Raw genomic sequence first — 12225 nt, forward strand, 5'->3', positions numbered from 1 at the left:
GCAGCTCCAAAGCATCTGTGGTGCGCTGCATTGTCAAAAATGGCACATGTCCGGTTTTTGGGGCGTTATGATGCGTTGTGAGCCCATTTATTTTAATAGGCAAGGCAATACACCAGGACACCAAGGCCTGAATGGGTGCTAAAGGATGTGAGGATGTTCTCAGAATTAATGATATGAATACTCACTTTGATCACACAATCATATGCAGATAAAACAAGTCAACAGGAATTTGTGTGAACTATCACAACTCCTTTAGCAGATCAGACTCCACAGATGGCAGGATAATGGGAAAACAAGACAGAAGGATGACTACCCAGATATTATATCTCGGAATTGTTGAAGTTTTATGTTGCTTGCTCTCCCTTCCACACATGCACACTACAAACCTACAAGAAATGAACCGGTCAGATTGTCACTGACAAGCAGCACACACCGAGCATCCAAAGTGCGACAACATGACAAGAAGCAGCCAGTAAGCTCTATTTACTTCCAGCAGCTTCTGCAATAACAGTGCAAGAAATCCCCCCGAGAAACAATCATATCCTTCTCTTCATACACATCATACAGCACCACACATCCTCCCCCATACCGGCTTTACCCGAGTGTCTCCGGCTGTCCCAAGCTCTGCTCACCATGTGGAGGAAGTCAGGAGCAGACAAGCAACATGTCACTGCCAACCAGTGCCCGGTGCTGAGACTGAAAACTAAAATATTGCCGGCGAAAGAAGTCCGCTTAATCGGCATACGACGGCCATTTTCTAGACGCCCGACCCCAGCAAGGCTAGAGGGCTGGCACCACCAAAATGGCCTCCGGGTCGGAGACGGAGATGTAACGCACGACACACCAAGCGTTCTGTATAAGAATTAAAGGACCAGAAATATTATTCTCTAACATATTAGTACATGCGTGATTTATATTCTGTAATACATATTATACAGCAGGCCTTCAGTATATATTACTCCACATATATTATACATGCTACTATTCTATACTATACATGGGACAAACCAATCACTCTACCAGGGTTGGTTACACTGGTCACTTATTATTATGTGATCACTACGGGGGAATTTATCAAAACTGGAGCAGACAGAATGTGGAGCAGTTGCTCATGGCAATCAATACGTTTCTTTCTTCAGTTTGTTCAGTTAGTTGGAAATGAAAGATAGATTCCCCTCCATGATTTGCTATTTTTTAAAATAAATTTAAAGTGACTTGCATAGTCTCCTCCATAAAAGCCTCTTTATGCCTTTACTTCCAGAAATAAAGTCATGCAATCTCACTCTCTGAATAATGGACATCACTTAGGGCAGGCGTGCTGGACCCTTTTTAGAAATCTGGACCACGTATCTTCCAGTGACACAGTCTCAGCAGTTGCAGGTGGTGTTGGCTGAAAGCTCAAGCGCAGAACAGCTGATCGGGTCCAGAATTTGTACAGGCTATATGTCTGTATCAGGCATATGCGGGGAAGCCAGCGGGTCCAAAAGATTTACTGGTGAGGCACCTGCGGCCATATAACTTCACACATAATAATAATAAATATAAATCATTTATTTTGCTATTATTATGTGGTAAGTTATGTGACCCCAGGCGGCTCTTCTGTAAATGTTCTGGAACCACTGGCTTAACCACACATACGCAATACAGACAAATAGCCTGTAAAAGTTCTGGACCCAATCAACTGTTCTGCTCTTGCGCGTTCAGCCAACACCACCTGCAACTACTGGCCCTAACAATAGGCACGGAATGGTGCTGGATCACACCTTGTAATTTATTCATTCCACAAGAGCATACATAATATAGACATTTGCACCCCTTAATGTGTATTTTAAAGCTGAACTCCAGGCAGATATAACATACACACACTTTTGTAGCATGGTAATCATTGTTACACAATTACATGTGCTTGTGGCAGTGTAAGTATCTGCATTTGGCCTGATGTCAGCCTCTTGCAGTCTCTGTACAGCAGGGCTGGAGCATGAAAGGAAGAAACAGCACAAGGAGCCATTCAGATCATGTGCTGACAAGAAGCATGCTGATAGGAGGAGATAGAAGAGTGACAGAGAGATGAACTCATCACTGTGCCGCTTCTCCTTTCACTGTCCAGTCACAGGCTAGAGGTGGGTCCAGGAGGGAGCCTGTGGGAGCGAGGTTATCTTTTCTAGTTTTGAATATAGTGGGGAAGAGTTAGATATACTGTCAGATTTAACTGTTATTCTGGGTTCTATTAAGAGATTCATCCTCACTTTCTGCTCTGCTGACATGTTACCAAACAGGAAGCGAGGGGAACTCTCCAACAGCAACACATAAAGAGAAGGAAAGTCTACAGCTCCATGGTTGTCTTTGTCCCTGTTGTTAGATTTTCCCTGACGAAACAATTTTTCTGCAGGACAGGAAGTGAGAGAAAATCTCTCCCCCAGACCTCTGGATAGCAGTAAAAATCTTCTTCTCCACACTACATCTTGGCTTTACATGAACTTCAAAGTACTGTGTATTTAAAGCCATTTTTGGGGGGTAGGGGGGAGTAGGGTTGCCACCTTTTCTTCAAGTGAAACCCGAACACTCTAGCGACACGCAGACATTTTTGGGGGAGAATGAGCCGCGGCTTAGACATATGTAAATAGTGCCACCCATTCATATGTAAATATCACAGTTGAGACTATTTTCAATGGGGGGCCAGTAGCCCTATCTTAATTTTGGTTGCCCCTGTCTGCCTGACATCTTGTGTCCGGGTTTCTGCTGCCATGAAACCCGGACACAGCATTCAAAACCCGGACTGTCCGGGTGAATCCTGGACAGGTGGCAACCCTAGGGGGGAGGGTTAAACCAATGGGTTGGGGGTTCTGCCGTTACCCATAAGTCCTTGTAGATGGAGACAATGTGGCATGGATAGCAAAAGAAAGGTAGAATCAGGCAGCTAGCGGAGCCCATTGTTCAGTACTGTATTCATTTCATTCAATACAGGTTCCTATTCCATCCCTGCAACATGACCACGTGGCAGTCTTCTAACCTAAAATTTCAGCTGCTGCTTAACTTGATTGGAGTAGTGGCGCGAGGTTTCACATTATTCACTTTTGTATCATTCTATTTTGATATCACTTTGCAGCCACTATGGATATTTTAAAAATTTCAGCTGCTGCTTAACTTAATTGGAGTAGCGGCGTGAGGTTTCACATTATTCAGTCTTCTAACCTTACTTCCTGGCTCCATGCCCCGCATTGTGTACCTGAGCTGCATTGGCCACTTGACGGGTTGTTACCAGGGTCTGCCGTAGGAGGCTAGAGTTGTGATTTATAGACTCGAACACACACATACTAGAGCCAATTAACCTGTGCATAACTTTAGAGTATGGAAGAAACCCATGCAAGCACAAACTCCATTCAGATCGTGTCCTGGTCAGGATTCAAGCTGCAAGGCAGAAGTGCTAAACCACGGTGCCGGCCCAATAAAGGTCTACTTTACAAATAATAGCCTTTCACAACCAGGATGCTGTGGCACCCTGAGGTTCCTTCTGGCTACCTCAGGGGTACCTCAAAATTTTGAACAATGTCATGCATTTCCATGCTGTAGGCGGGCTGGCCTCCAAGGCAATGAAAACAAATGATGCTAATCTATGGAGGGTGGGATCCATTCAGAAAAAGATGGAAGTTAAGCTGGCCATACACTGGGTGAATTTCGGGTAGTTCTTGAGGAACCGGTCGAAATTTGGACAGTGGGTGCTGCTGTTGTCACCCTTTCGGCCGGAATCCCTCGATCAGCTGATCAAAGGAACCAGTCGAAAAACAAAGAGAAAAACAATAGAAACAGCGGGTATTCTCCGATCAATGAGCGTTGTTGGAGGAATCTTCTCTATTTTTTTCATTGAGCCCGCAGTGTACGGCCAGCTTTAGCTTCTCTCCACGCCTGCTCTGCCTGGCACTTTGCAGCTCCTAATGTGAAGGAAGGACTCTAATGCAAATGGGAGAACCATACTTTTGTTGTGTTTTTTATGGGGTTTCCCCCTTAAAATCCATTCAGATAAGGTATGGGATGGATATTGTAGGGACCACACGTCGTTTTTTACATTTATATTTTTTCATACTTTGGACTGGGGAGCCTTGCGATACCTTTAAAGGGTTCCATGACTGAAAAACAATGCTATATAAATCCTGTAGTATAATAATAATTATTAAACAAATATATGAATAATAATAATATCGCTTTCTGTTACACACAACTACCACCTCTTGTATCACTTGCCCCTGCCTTTTAGATTGTAAGCTCTTATGGCCAGGGCCCTCTTTACCATCTTGTCTTGCTTTGTATTGTAACTGTAATGCCTTCCTTATATTGTAAAGTGCAACACAAACTGCTGGCGCTATCTAAATCCTGTATAATAATAATAACAATAATAATATGATTATTAAATTAATAAATTAGTATCATTAATAATAATATTAATAATAATGGACTGTGATCACTGTAATAATATTAATAATGATAATGATAATAATAGTAATTAGCGATGCATATTTATCTTTCGGTACTTGGCGATATTGAGTACCGAAACCAGAACTTCCCCTAGAATGGAGTCGGCTTCCCGGGCAATCAGCATGGAGTCGGCTTCCCAGCCAATCAGGAAGCCAGGAGGTGGGTCTTTACCCACCACTGGTCTTCCTGATTGGCCTGGAAACTGACTCCATGTTCCCTCGGGGCACTGCTGATCAGAGGAAATCTACAGGAAGTTTTGGTATTGGGGGTATCGGAACATTTGGGCGAGTAATAAAGGACTTTGACCACTGTAATAATAATAATAATAATAACAATAATAAAGGACTGTGACCAGTGATGACAAGCCTCCATTTCTCTATTTACATGTTACACATCCATATGATAATGTGAAAGCAGGTGGCGCTGTTGTAGAGGAGAATGCGGCTCTCTGGGAACTTCTCAAACTTTCTCCTAACTCTCTGAGTAAATGGAATATTCTGCACTTTCTGTCTTTATTTTATTTTTTTTAGTTTCAAATACAATCAGGAAAACGTATTTTTTTTAATTAGGAGAATCCCGTCTCCAATGCAAACAGTACTTTTTCCATAATTACACACCCTTGAGGGTTTTGTCAGTTAATATTCCACTTTGAGCAAGTTTTTCCTTGGAGCTGACTTGGCTGCTGACGTCCCCCATCCCTGATGCTCCCCCCATGCTGCTAGCAGGGAGACTCAGGGGCCGGGCTCTCCATGTGAATCCCCTGCCTGCTCCTATCCCTGCCTGGCTCCTACATCTGCCAGATTTTGTATCTGCTTGCTCCGATCCCTGCCTGGTCCTATACCTGCCTGCTCCGATCCCTCCTTGCCTGCCTGGATGGGACATTGCTGGATACAGGGAGGACACTGCTAGGAGGTCTACAGGAAGCCTTGGAGTCCGGCCACTGCTCCGGAGCACGCTCTCAGGTACTCCCATATCTCCAGCTTTGGCAACTTGTGGCTCCCCAGTTGAGTAGAACTAAAAGTCCCAGCATTCCCTCTGAACGTTTAATGGCTGGGACTTTAGTCCCTCACTGCATGTCAAGAGCCACAATCTGCTTATGAATGAGGCAATGTTTGTTACATGAAATGACCAACGCTATTACATATGTTGTAATATTTATAAGAAACTTCAATTGACATTGTTACTTATTATATAGTAAATATGTAATATTATGATAGAATATATTTACTATGGTGATAGAGCTAGAAGTCCCAGCACTCCCTCTGAGCCTTTCCTGGCTGAGACTTGTAGTCCCCCACTACATCTCAAGAGCCACAGTCTGCCTATTACTAAGACAAGGTTTGTTACATTAAATATTCAATGTTATTATATGTTGTTGTAATATTTGTGCGAAATATCAGGTAACGTTGTTGCATATCATGTAGTAAATATGTAATGTTATGATAGAATATATTTACGATATTTCACTAACGACAGTATCACAAAGTACGTTTTTATTAAATACATAATATATACAATATGTATTATTAATATTGTTCCATTTATTAACAGTTTGTACAGCACATTATAATACGAAGGTATAAAGGACGACAATACACTTATAAAACAATGTAATACAAGAGGGTTAGGAGGACCCTGCTAAGAGAGCTTACAAAGAGAGAGAGAGAGAGAAGCTGCCCATACACCTTGCGATCATCGGACGACACTTTTCGTCTGTTGATCGAACCGTCGTCCGATTTTCGTACGGCGGCCCCATCCTGCCCCGATTATCGCAAGGATGAATCAGCAGTAATTAAAAGAAAGCATCTGGACAAATTGCAGAAAGCGATCGCACGTATTTTCGTCTGCGCATGAGCAGTGTAAATCGTACGAATTTTGACGTACGGAAACGCTGCCAACCTTGCGAAAATCGTACGATCAACTGAAGTTTTCTAACCTGCTGGTTAGTCAAAGTCGATCGATTGTACAGTATTTGTGATTGTACACTGCCCGTCAACCTTACCAATATCGGACAAAAACGCGATCGCATACGAAAATCGGCCGATAATCGTAAGGTGTATGGGCAGCTTGAGAGATTGACAGAAATATAGGGGTCTATTCACAAAGCTGCCGAGGGCAGCCGAGTGAATGACCGATCAGAAGTGAAGTGAGCCGAACACTGTTCGGCTATTCACTTCAGGCTGGTACGGCTGATTTCAGCCATACATCGGCTGAAATAAGTAGTGATGTTAGAAAGAGACCAAGGGTTATATTTATAAAGCAGTGAATTTGACATTCACTGCAAGTAAATCTTCTCTGTGCAGGTGTTTTAAAGGATGGTAATTTATTCACCACCAGTGGCTGTATGGTGAAAGTCACATTCACAGTTTTATAAATATGCTCCTTGTGGTCCATCAAGTCTTTTTTTTTCCAAACCTTTTTGTATAAATCTATGTTTGTCCCAAGCATGTTAAAATTAATTTAGGGGGATCTTTACAAAGCAATGAAGGTAGTATTAACCACACATTCACTGCATGTGGATCAATCACTGGAAATTTAAAACACGTGCTTTAGAAAGATTGACCTGCAGTGAATGATTGGTGAAGGTCACATTCAATGCTGCACATTTGATCGGCTCACTACCTCTGTTGGAACTCTGTTCTAAGCATCAACGACTGTAAATTAATAGCTTAGTTTTGAACTTCCCTCATGCTAATTTGAGGTCATGTTCCCACATTCTGATCTTATCGTCGTTGTCCTTCTCTTTGTCACATTGTTTCCACCAAAGTTGCTTTTAGCATTTTTATGTGTTTATTTGGCTTAGCAGTGTAGATGACACATGTAACAATATCACTAAATGAAATTTTATGTAGAGAGAATGCACATGGGTAGTATAAAATATTACACCCAGCAAAGTCGTGCAAAGAGGCAAAGTGGAATAGCCCATGTCAGAACTAAATTTCTGCTTACTGTAGGCACATCAGGTACCAAGATAGCAAGCAATTGAGCTGCAAGTTTGAAAATGACTTGCTAAAGTATTGCAGACTTGCCAAGCTTCACAATTTTGTTGCACAATTACAGCAAGTCTGCATTGCAAGTCTCCAGATCAATGTGCTTTGCAAAAGTACTGTACACTTGCAGAGCTCTTGCTAAAGGTGCCCATGCACTGCACGATTCTCATACGAGAATCACGGGAAATCCCGCGATCGTACGTGAATTGTGCAGTGTATGGAAGGCGTACGACTGTTTCTACTGTACGGTCGCACGATATACGCGATATTCTGGGCAGATTCGGTGCGTTCCAACCATAGTAGCAGCCACAAACGTGCGGAATCTACATGTATGTTAAAATATATGCTTTTCTGTGCCGCGCAGACAAACATGCGGAAAACCACGCTGATTTTGCAAACGCTGTGTGTGAATAGCCTTAGTGTAGTATTAAGTGTCTGTCACTGCCGTTGCCGTGTCCAGGGACAAGTTGTACAACAGAAAATATTATTTTACAGCAGGAAGCTTCTGGGCATGATCAACCAAGTATGTGAGGCAAATAACAAGTTTTTTTTTTTATTACAATGAGGCATTTGATTTTTGTAAAATGCGTTTAATGCAAACAGGAGCTTTCCTCATGCAGGGGAAAATAACAGGTTCGCTTTAATGGTAACTCCATGAGTAAAACTGGCTATACACTGAGCAAAATTCATCAAGAACTTGCTGAAATTCACATAGGGCTAGTTCACACCACAAATAGTGCGTTCCGGCCATATATGGTGCCGGAACACACTGGATCACATCCCGGCCAGCTCCCTGTGTTCGGGGGCGTGGCTGTGCATTGAAGTCAATGGCAACGCAGCCACGCCCCCCCAGCCGCAGTGTGATCTCCGGAACGCGTGGCACATCAATGCCTGCGTTCCAGTCTGGTGCGGTCAGACAAAATAGTGCATGCAGCGATATTTTTGACCGCACCGGACCGGAACGCAGCCACTGATGTGCCACACGTTCGGGTGCAGCCGATCACACTGCTGTCAGGAAAGCACCGCCACGTCCCCTCCCACCCCTGAACGCAGGGAGCCACGCGGGATGCGATCCAGTGCGTTCCAGCACCAAATCAGGCCAGAACGCACTGTTTGTGGTGTGAACTAGCCCTGAGTGGGTGGCCCTGTCTGCCAGATCCCACTTAACATCCTTTGATTGAAGAATCAAAGGAGCTGGGGCAGAAAGTTGTCGGATGAAAGGTGCCTGCATCCAGTTAGATTCAGGTAATGATCAGGTGAGTATAACTTTTTTTATTTTTGACCCTAGGCAATAACATGCACTTAACCCTTGCAGTGCAGGGCTAACACCACTGCAAGGGTTAATAACATTTTTTTTACCTGGAGTTCTTCTTTAAAAAAAGAAAGGTTTTGACTTGAGTTACATCTTAAATACCATGTGCTTGAGGTTGAGAAATGACTTTTAATCAGTATTGCCATTTTCCAGGGAAATCCAGAATGCAGAGGGAGCATGAAAATGGGAATGTTATTTCAGACTCTGAGAACAAAAATCCTTAGTTACTTCTGTCTGAGGATTTTGATTATTCAGAAACAAACGGTTGCAGCCACTTGCTTAAGCCCAGCATAACTCTGACCAGTCTGAATGCACACCCATGTAAATGACATTCATTGGCATGATTGGAAGTGCTACATTCTGAATACGTTAATGGAAAAAGAAAATTCCAGCAAAGCCTCGCAGATGTTCCTTACTTACATAACGTTGTTTGCTGAAGTCTTTTTGGTACAGAAGGAATTCATGGTGTCTAATGGAACTGTGACTAATTGGATGACAGCTGTTTTCTCACTCTGGCTTCATTGACTCATCTGCTCTAATCCACTATAACTTTACACTTTAAGCACCCACCAGAATCTGATGTTATTTCAGCACCTGGTAACTGCATTGATCCCTCACCCCATCCCATGTAAACCAACAAACAAACCCTTGTCGTTTTAAAAGCCTAAAACAGAAAATGAAACAATAATTTGTGGCCTGTATTTTATTGCTAAAGCCAGAGGCAGCCTTGTTTATTTGGAAGAATGTGACCCATGTTGGCTATGGTGGTGAACTCAGCTGCGTTTCCATATGTACGTACATGTTGATATTGGAATTCACAAATGTTTTACTTTAGTGTAATGTAAGTGTTGACAATATGAATAGGACCGCCGATGAACATGTTTTAGGGATTGTCTCCAAGTCCCAGCATGACTTGCCAGTCAGCTGGCTGGATTCTAGTGAGTCTCCTTTATCAGTGTCTGAAATGAGAATTGTCCATGTTACCCCTTAGCCACCAATCCGATTCAGACTTTCTCTGGAAGATAACAGGTAAATAAATAAAGAATCTGGTTGCTATACATTCATAAGGACTGTTCCTTTAAGAACCCTTTTTTTATGCACAAGACATCTTGTGGTGGATGTATTCTTTGGACTTCTTAATGTGTTGCAATAGACAACAGGGGTTCTGGATGTGCATCTGGCCAATGAGCTATAAAGCAATGTTTTGCATGGCTCCGCCAAACTGTCCTATAATGAAGAATGCTCCTTTTATTTTTGGGATATATGATGGAATGAGACATGTGAATACCTTTCATTTCAAACAGACTTTAGTGTGCTACAAAAGGATTAGAGTAAGGGCTGTTTGATTGCTTTAGTCCTTCTTCACCATAACCCGTATAGTTATACTGTCCTGGCTCCTGATATTATAGGGAAGGAATGATAGTTCCTGCAATCATCCCATAGGTATGTCATGGAGGGACAATGTTTTTTACCTTTCAGCATGTATAAATCTTGAAATCGAGAGTACAGGGCCCACTAGGTGAGGTCCAATACAATAAAGTACAATAAAGCTTTATCATACCGGAAGACAAAGCTCCGGTCATGTAAGGTAGATCTGTCATGTAAGGTAAATCTGTCATGTAAGGTAGATCGGTCATGTCAGGTAGATCTGTCATGTAAGGTAGATCTGTCATGTAAGGTAAATCTGTCATGTAAGGTAGATCTGTCATGTAAGGTAGCCCAAGCTCTTTGGAAGGCATAATAGCACCCAGTAGTCACAAGCAAGCACACATTATCCTGTGTTTCCAAGTATGTTTAGCAATGTTTTTTACTTGTAGCATCATGGTGGTAAAAAAGGTCGGATTGGTGGCTACTTGTGACCTACGCATACATGATACCACATGCTTTCAGGGACATTTGCATGTATTTATTTCTAATGGACGACCAACACACATCTACACAGTAAACAATGCACTGGCCCTAATGCGTGGTGATTGTGGTAATCATACATGTGAATTTAAAAATGGGTCAGATGTGGTTTTTGGTGTGCCAATGCTTGTTTAGGACCCATACAGAAGGAATGGGTAGATGCAACTCAAGATTGCTTTGCCTTGCATGGTCATAATACAGCTTTTTTTTTTTTTTAAATGTAGCGTTATATTACTGCATTCTAAGTAGTTTTACCCACCCTCTCTGTGCATTTGTCCAATGGATTATTTTCCTTAAAGCGATAACTTCTCAGTATGCAGCAGTTATCTAATCTTCTTTAACTTTGATATTTCAAAGTGAAAGAGACTATAAATATGTCAGGGTAGCCAACATCCAAATCCATCGACTTGGTCACCCTTCTCTGATGTCAAATTAGATTAGTTTCGAGTCATCAGTGCTGGTTGTGAGAAATGCTGCAGGAATTGGGGTTTGGCTAGGGAGAGTAGTATGAGGCTCATTTATGAACTATTCCTATGATGTGTGTTAAATGTTCAAAAGCCCCCTCTCCCAGTCCTCTGTATTTAGGGATCTAGTGTGTTTAATTATTTCTTTTGTTGTAAATGGAACCAAAACACCTGTAAGGATTGTGATCAGAATAAACGAAATCATTTTTGGATTTGTTTTATTAATCTGCGAAAATCAATATGAAGTTTGGCCTTAATTTAAGTTCATCTATATGTTGTTATGTGGGGAACAAAAAAATTACAGCTGTCTATGGAAGTATCGACTTTAAATTGAAACCTGCACATGGTTAGAGCAACTCCCCTGTTATCCACAGAATGGCACTTAGTTCTGAGCACTTCTTCCCTATACCCAGAAGTACCAGATTTTTGGTGGGGCTAAAGAGGGTATTGTAGGGTAGGGTAGTGAGGAAGGGGTAAGGGTAGGCCCTGTGCACTGGTTTGCCCATACCCAAAAGATCTGGGTATTTTCTGGGAGATCTTGGCAGAGGGGAAGTGAGGGATTAGTTAAGGTAAGCACCATGCAGGCAACACTCACATGTGATGCTGAACTTCAGTGAGTGAAAGAACTAAAATCCAATGAATTAAAGGGCCAGTCCAGGTCCAGGCAGTCTGTAGAGGAAAAGGACTAGATGATGCTCTACATGCTTCATCCGGGAAATAAGGTGGACTCTATTCGACTTTCAACAGCTTCTAATCTACATTATGAGGAGCTCACAGTGTGCAGTGAAATCAGGGGGAGCACTTTCAGCACAGGAGAGAAGCCTGTACAACTGTGCAAGAGTGAAAGTAAAGCTGCAGTTCATCTATAAAGCAACTCTGCCACTGGGTTAAAATATGTAGCAATACATCATCTGCCAAAGAAGAGACTTTATACCCCCTGTCCCTCTGCCCATTCTTCAGATCTTCATTTTTTAGCTGAGCAACACATGTGCTTAGCTCCCTGCTGTGCTCTGTGGTTCTTTCCTGCAGCCACTAACTATAGGACACAGCACTGAAGTAGGGGAGGAAGGAAACACAGAAT

The sequence above is a fragment of the Nanorana parkeri genome, unplaced genomic scaffold (assembly GCF_000935625.1).
Source record: "Nanorana parkeri isolate BGI_ZX_2015 unplaced genomic scaffold, ASM93562v1 scaffold1, whole genome shotgun sequence".
NCBI classification, from domain to species: Eukaryota; Metazoa; Chordata; class Amphibia; order Anura; family Dicroglossidae; genus Nanorana; species Nanorana parkeri.